Source organism: Corvus brachyrhynchos, unplaced genomic scaffold (genome assembly GCF_000691975.1).
Source record: "Corvus brachyrhynchos isolate BGI_N302 unplaced genomic scaffold, ASM69197v1 scaffold5, whole genome shotgun sequence".
Lineage (NCBI taxonomy): Eukaryota > Metazoa > Chordata > Aves > Passeriformes > Corvidae > Corvus > Corvus brachyrhynchos.
The window spans coordinates 2,752,497-2,753,049 of NW_008238321.1; the positions used below are offsets into that span (position 1 = coordinate 2,752,497).

The 553-nt window shown below is 49.0% G+C and overlaps 1 protein-coding gene across 3 annotated transcripts in view; it reads right to left on the reverse strand.

Annotated features, from left to right (window-relative positions):
- Window positions 1-553, reverse strand: part of GRIN2A (glutamate ionotropic receptor NMDA type subunit 2A) — a 165,976-nt gene that overhangs the window by 127,223 nt on the left and 38,200 nt on the right. The gene's annotated exons all lie outside the window — the stretch shown is intronic.

A 553-nucleotide genomic window follows, 5' to 3' on the forward strand; every position in this document is an offset into this window, starting at 1 on the left:
TTCAGGAACCATTCCAGAGCCCCAGACATGGAGCTCAGCCCAAGCAGAGGGAGGGGAGCAGCTCCTCAAAGCACCTGCCTGCCTTTGCTGTGCCCAGCATGACTCTCACTCCCACCCCACACTGCCCCTTCCACCACAGCTGTCCCAGCTGCTTCTCCACCAAAGGAGCTTTGCCCATAACCTTGGAAAGAGACCAATTTCTCACTCATTTATTCTTGGCTCTCTCTCATGCTTTGGTAACACTGATTGAGGTGCAGACCTGCACAGCAGATCTCTCACAGGCCAAGAACCAAAATAGTCCAGGCCTTGTTCCAGGTTGCACCAAAGTCCTTAAATGGTTTGGCCTTGTTCAGCACTTCATCACTTTGCTTTGACGCATATGCCAGACTTCAAAAAGTCACCACTAGTCAGCATCACATGTCCAGACAAACAGATGTAACCTATATTGTCACCAGGACCGTCTGGAAGAAAGAACAAATGGTGCCAAGCCCTCTTTCTACTACTTGAAGACATCCTTTGACTTGTGAACAAAGCTCATCAAAACAGTGCAAAA